Source organism: Sciurus carolinensis, chromosome 13, assembly GCF_902686445.1.
Source record: "Sciurus carolinensis chromosome 13, mSciCar1.2, whole genome shotgun sequence".
Taxonomy (NCBI): Eukaryota; Metazoa; Chordata; class Mammalia; order Rodentia; family Sciuridae; genus Sciurus; species Sciurus carolinensis.
This window is the reverse complement of record NC_062225.1, coordinates 48,863,584-48,869,583: the sequence shown is the minus strand read 5'-3', so window position 1 is coordinate 48,869,583 and position 6,000 is coordinate 48,863,584. Positions and strand designations below refer to the sequence as shown.

Genomic DNA, 6,000 nt, shown 5'->3' with positions numbered 1-6,000 from the left:
CTTGGGGAATTTACTTTCTGGTTGTATTGATCAACCTTTTGAGAAAAATGTTATTTTTTATTATTTTCTTTCCTCAATTTTTTGCACATATGCCAAAAGTAAACCTTAGTACAAATAAACTAGCCGTGAAGGCCTAAAAGTTTTCAGGGACAATTTCATTTAGTTTTATCTTAAAATATTCATTTTAAAAGTACATACAAAAATTGAAACCCATCAGGACAGGTTCTGTCGATTTGCGTGATCCAAGTTACTTAACTATCCTGTATTTCTATTTTTTTTACACAGGTGATCAGATCTTTCAGGGTGAAAGACCTCTCCAAACAGAATGGGCAGTCTTCTCTTTGAAAGTCCATAATGCTGTCTTGGGCACCTTACAGACCAGGGAGAAAGCCATTTTCTCCATATCCTGCTTTCTAAAGAGGGTTTCTTTTCGTAGTCATGGTCTTTTTTTCCCTACAGTGGCAGTTCCAAAATTGTACTCAGTATGCAGCGGGTGGGTGGTGGTGGGGGGATAGGAAGGAGGGCAGACATTTGAAAAGGGGCATGGGCACTTAACAAAAACTCAAGGAATCGTTCAGAGTCTGTGTCAGAAAATGTGGGTAGGAAAAAACCCAAATCCTCAAGTCGTCTGGGCCTCCACTGCAGCAGGACAAAACCACTCCTGAGTGTCTAGGGGCCAGCACCTGGCCTCTGGTTAAAGTTGAGCCTGTGCTTAGGCGAGAGAAGCAGGAGTTGGATAAACCACTTGTAGGGTCTGTTCCTAACTACCCTGGTGGGAAAGGGTGCAAAAGCATTCACGAAGGAGCTTAATATATTAACCCTGGAGGAAGAACCCCGGCTTCCCCCAACACTCAGTTTCTACGGACAGGGTCACCGTCATCTTTCTTCAAGCTGGGCGGAACCTATAAGGCATCCTCACACAGATCTAAAGCCAACCAAGCAAATGACGTTCCCAAACCTCCCCAACACTCTCCATCGGGTTCTAAACGCAAACATCGCAGCCGAAAAGAGGCTGCACAAGTCACGGAGAAAATTAGGCTGCCCTTTTCCATGGCGATAATCGAATTAGCCTCAAATTAAACGTGAAATTGGGCCTCGCTGGCTGTGGGGACAAAGCCCCCATTGTCCTTCTGCTGGGGTAGCGACGGCAGCGATGCCCACCCCGACCAGCCAGTCCCCGCCGCTAGGGACGAGGTCCGGGCTGGGCCGGGGAAGAGCCTCTGCTCGGGAAAGCGTGGACGCGCCCGAGGTTCGGCTCCGGAGCCGAGCAGGCTCTGGGTGGGCGGCTTCGGGGCTTCGGGTCTGCAAGCCGGAGCTGAGGGAGGACTCCAGGCAGGGAGGGAGCGAGAATAGAGGGGGAGAGTACGGAGGAGGGCGTGCGGGAGAGCGTGTGTGCGCGCGCGCCCGCAGTCGGAGCCCGCGTCGCGCCCGCGCGCTCTCTCCCCGCCCTTCGCCCCCTCCCTACCGGCTTTCTCCTCCCCTCCACCCCCCGCCCCTCGCGCGCCCGTCCAGCCCCCGGAATCAGTGCAGCTGTTGCCGTGCAGGCTGCGGATTCCTCCAGTCCCTCCCTCGGCCGCCTCTCCTGCCGGAGCGAGCGCGCAACCCCGCGCAGCAGCGCCCAGCGGTCCCGTCCTGTGAGCCCCGGCCCCAGCCGCGGACAGCCCCGCGGAGTCGCCTCCCGGCCCACCCGCCCGGCCGCCGAGGAGCGGGAGGAGGACGGGACCCCGGCGCCCCCACCCCATCCCTGGAGGTAGGTAGGGGGCCCGAGGCAGGAAGATGCCAACTCACTGGGGCTGCCTCCCGGGCAGGCTCCGCAGCGGCGACGGGCGGGCGGAAGGAGGGGCGCGGGCCCAGGGCCGAAGGACGCTGCTGCCCGCTGCTGCCCTGCGCCCGGGGAGCGGCGTGGGGGCGGGGAGGCTGCAGATACCGGGCGGGGGCGACGCGGGGAGCCTTGGTCTCCAACGCTTATTAGTACTCGGGTGATGCGGGGCTGGGGACGGCGGGCTCCGCAGTGTGGCGGCCGCAGATCAGCGGTGCGCACCGCGTTTCCTGGGCCCTATCCCCAGGGCAGCAGCGCGGATTCCTCCTCCTAATCTCCTCCTTTCGACCCCGTGCAGCGGCCCCTGGCACGAGGGTGGGTACGGAGGGGCCACCGAAGGGGATGTTTTCAGGTGCTCTCCCCCTGGCCTGGCGGGTGGGGAGCGGGGGCGGCGTTGACAGGGCCCGACTGTGCGTGTAACGGTGCCGGGGATGCGGCCAGGCGTGGTCCTGGCTGCGCCGCGCTGCAGCTGAGCCGGAGGCGGCGGCCGCGCGGCCCCCTCCCGCTTTCCCGCCCCATCCTCGCGCTCACCACCCCCTCCGCATCGGCCCCCCGCCCTCCCTGTTGTCCCCACTCTCCCAGGGCTGGGCGTGAGCCGCCTCGGGGCTCCGAGCCGCCCGCGCCCGCCCTTCCGCGCCTTCCACCCTCTCTTCAACAGGTTTGTACCGGCGCGGGGACCCTCATGCCTGCCTTGGGGAGGTGGGCTGGCAGACCTTCTCGTTGTCACCCTTTATATCTCTCCTGTGGCCCCTATTTTGGAGGGGGGGGCTTCCCTTTGTTTTTGTGATAGGAGAGGTGCCAGGTGGTGCCATCATATGGGGTGGGGGATTAGTACACAAAACGTTGTCCATTATTTTTTCCGTCAAAGCCAGAGCAGATACTGAGGAGAGGGCGAGTGTGGGGGTACTTCGACGGAGGAGGAAAAGGGATTCGGTGGGATTTATTTGGGCGGGGATGTGCGTTTTTGGCAAGATGGATGGCTCGCGGTGCCCTCGCCGTGATGCAGCACAATGCAGCAGTATCGCAGCTTCCCCTGGTTTTCGCTGGCGGGGCTTGGCACGGCCACTCGGCGCCTGCGGCCCCCGCCCGGCCCCACCCAGGCCCAGGGCTGCCCTTGGCCGGCGCCTGGAGCTGCTTCTACCTTGTCATGCTGCTTCAGCTGGATGTGGCTGCAGGAGGACCAGGTCACCTAGGTGTGAGGGGGAGAGAGTCTTTTTTCGGGGTGACCCCTCCTGTCCCACCTCTTGGCTGTGCTCGGATGCAGGGGCGCCCTGCAGCATTAATGCAGGCCCAAGAAGCCGGCGAGAGGTTGCGGACCGGAGTCTGATATCCGACTGAGGAACCAGAGCCTTAGGGAGGGGCTGCAGAAGGACAGGGCCCAGTGGTGTGCAGAGGCAGTGGTGCATTCAGGGTGGTAGTCGCAGCTTTTCTGTGCATCACCCATAATCTGTAACCACAACCCAACTGTGCATTGATTTCTTCATTCGTGAAAAGTTGTTTCTTAATTAGCTCTTAACAGCTCTGACATTATTTCACCTCTTCTGTTTTTGATCAGTACCAAGAAAATGAAAAATTCCTATAGGAAACCATTATTTTAAAATGAAATAATTAATACATCTTAGTTCTTAGATTACTGAGAACATTTGGAAGGATTTTAGCATTCGGTAGGTTGTTTCGAAAGGAGTTTATGTTTTTGATGGATAGTAAATGATTATTTTAACCTGTTTTTGCTTTGATTTCATCACTTCCTTTTTGTGCAAGTTAAGTACAACTACATACTTGGATTCTTTTTAAAGGATTATTAGGGTAGATGAATGTCATGATTGGTGATAAATTAGTATTCAGACTTGTATTGGTTTTAATAGTCAGGTTGTCTCCAGGCATGACCAATGGGATTATGACGGTTATAGGCTGCATGTTTGTTTATGTGTATTTTCGGTTTTTTTTTTGTTTTTTTTTTTTTACAGATGTGACTGAGGCGGGGGTGGACAAGGGCAGACTATCAGTGGCTCTTTGGCTGGTGTCAAATCTCAGAAGGAAATGGTTCCTAATGTTATCTGTTTAAGTCTGTGCTAGTACACAGGACATTTCCCTTCAAAATGTTATTCCTGTGTTTCACTTATTCAGCATGGATGGCAAATGGAATATATTTTCGAGGTCATCCCAGGCTCCTAAAACATGTAGGTGAAAAAGGAAATTTCAGTGTACTAACTGGAAGGGAAGGTCAACATTTCAAAGCCAAGGGCGTGTCTGCTTTAAAAAACAAAAATCTCTAATGAATCTCAGTGCAGAACACAATTGCATGTAAATTTTGTGGCATATGTGCATTATTTTAAGTTTCTCTAAAAGAGGGCTGTTAAAATATGGAACTCTTGATTGGTGCTTCATTATTGTCCTGGTTGTATAAAATGGTGTTGCGTACATGTGTGTAAAGGTTTTTTTGAGTATTGTTTGCATGGATTATCCAGGCGTTTTGGATTTACTATGTTGTAAGAAATATCCTGTGTTGATGTCACAGGAGGTTTAGCTGTTCTGACTTACACACCAGGTGCAGGACTCTGTTGAGTTAAGCTCTTGGTAACTCTGTTGTCCCTTGAGTGACCAAAACCTTCATCTGAGACAATGAGAAGTATTGGGTCAGTGAAGGAGCTGCTGTCCCTTGGTGGACTTCCATGGTTGAGGCCTGCAAAAAGGATTTTTTGGGGCAGGACTAGTAACAACTCTGTGATGTTCTGGGAGCAAGTAAGAAGACCTCACTTGCTAGTGACATATCCTGAGCAAAAGTCTGGCATTGACAGAGCTTCCTGTAAGAGTTAGTTTGGTTACTTTGTCCTAGTGTATAAAAGTCTGACTTTCCATGTGGAGGTACTATTTTGAGGTAGAAGGATTTTACAACTACTAACCAAGAGCATATTTTTATTTGTTTGTTTGTTTGTTTGTTTTGAGATGGAATCTTGGTATGTTGCCCAGGCTGGTCTTGAACTCCTGGGCTTAAGTAATCCTCCTACTTCAGCCTCCCTAGTAGCTGGGACTACAGGATTGTGCTACCACATTGGGCTAAGAGCATATTTTTAGAGACAATCTTAAAGCCCAATTTAAAAAAATTTTTTTTCTGTTTATTTTTTACATGTAGTGATGTAATTCTCTTTTAATTATTTTGGGTCCTGACCAAGATCTTTATTGTAATCAGGCTTTATTTAATGTTCTGTGAATTTCCTTATGATAGCCCTGGTTTCTTCTGGCTACACTATTCAGAAGGCAAACCATCCTTCCATAAGGAAAGGACTAATATCCTTGCAAGAAAAGCTCCTTCTGTAGCTCTGCAGATCTCTTTTTTAAGTTTTCAGTCTTTGCATTTTCTTAGAGCTAGTTTAGCGCTCTGTTTTTCTGGCAACATTGTAGAAGTAATATCATCAATCTTTTTTCTACTTTGGTGAGCAAAACTAAGTTATTCCAGTCAGATACACCCATATTTCTGTTTTTAACCATCTCCGGAAAAGGTATTTTCATAATGTCCCTTGCTATCATATGAGGTTCATGGACCACCAACATTAGAATCACTGAGGAGGTTTTTATAAATGCAGATTCTTAAGCCTCACTCCATACCTTCTCCATCAGCCTCATCTTTTAAATAAGATCCCTAAATGATTTGTATGAACATTAAATTAAGAAACTGCTCCATTCTTCCAGTTAAGAAAACTCAATATCAAAAAGATTTCTTTAGATTATCAGTGTTTTAGGTTCTTCTATCAAATACCTCTAAAGTTGAAAAAGTCTCCCCACCCCAGTAAGGCACTAGTTTAGTGCAGTAGAGCTGAATCAAAGTATTTTTCTGACTTGCATTTTTAGATTGATGTTATAGTCCTAAGATGCATCCATTTTGCTTTAGTTCATTCATTTTCACTGCATAGAGTATTCTCCCATAGCTTATTTATTCATTCTGCTGTATATGGAGATTTGGGTTGGTTCCAGTTTTTTTAGTACTGTAAAGGGCTGCTGTGAGTGGTTTGGTACAAGTCTCTTGGTACACATGTGGAGACACACACATTCTCTCTCTGGAATGAAATTTGCTGGATCACAGAGCATGTGCATCGTCAACCTTAGTAGATAATGCCCAACTGTTTTTCCAGAGTGATTGTACCAGTTGTGTTCCCATTAGTGGTGCGTAAGTATTGCAAATG

At 49.8% G+C, this 6,000-nt stretch overlaps 1 protein-coding gene across 2 annotated transcripts in view; it reads left to right on the top strand.

Moving 5' to 3' along the window:
- The first annotated feature begins 1,530 nt into the window (after positions 1–1,530).
- The window catches only part of Sptbn1 (spectrin beta, non-erythrocytic 1), a 186,821-nt gene continuing 182,351 nt past the window's right edge, over positions 1,531–6,000 (top strand). Inside the window, exon 1 of one of the 2 annotated variants that reach the window (XR_007104752.1) lies at positions 1,531–1,750. The gene's annotated coding sequence lies outside the window, so the exon portion shown is untranslated. The remainder of the gene's footprint in view (positions 1,751–6,000) is intronic. The other variant, XM_047523352.1, reaches the window with a different exon arrangement.